Source organism: Lupinus angustifolius, chromosome LG12 (genome assembly GCF_001865875.1).
Source record: "Lupinus angustifolius cultivar Tanjil chromosome LG12, LupAngTanjil_v1.0, whole genome shotgun sequence".
Taxonomy (NCBI): Eukaryota; Viridiplantae; Streptophyta; class Magnoliopsida; order Fabales; family Fabaceae; genus Lupinus; species Lupinus angustifolius.
This window is the reverse complement of record NC_032020.1, coordinates 9,669,123-9,669,343: the sequence shown is the minus strand read 5'-3', so window position 1 is coordinate 9,669,343 and position 221 is coordinate 9,669,123.

Here is a 221-nt window from a genome sequence, read left to right as displayed (position 1 = left end):
ATCATCCTTTGGGCTTGCCTTGTTGAGATCCCGGTAGTCAACACATATTCGAAGTTTTCCCCATTTCTTTGGTACAACGACCACATTTGCTACCCATTCGGGGTACTCTGCAACTTTCATGAATCCAGATGTTAAACCATTTTTGGATTTCGTCTTTCACCATAAGAGAGAAGCTTGGCTTCATTATTCTCAGTTTCTGCTTGACTGGTAAAGACTCGGGT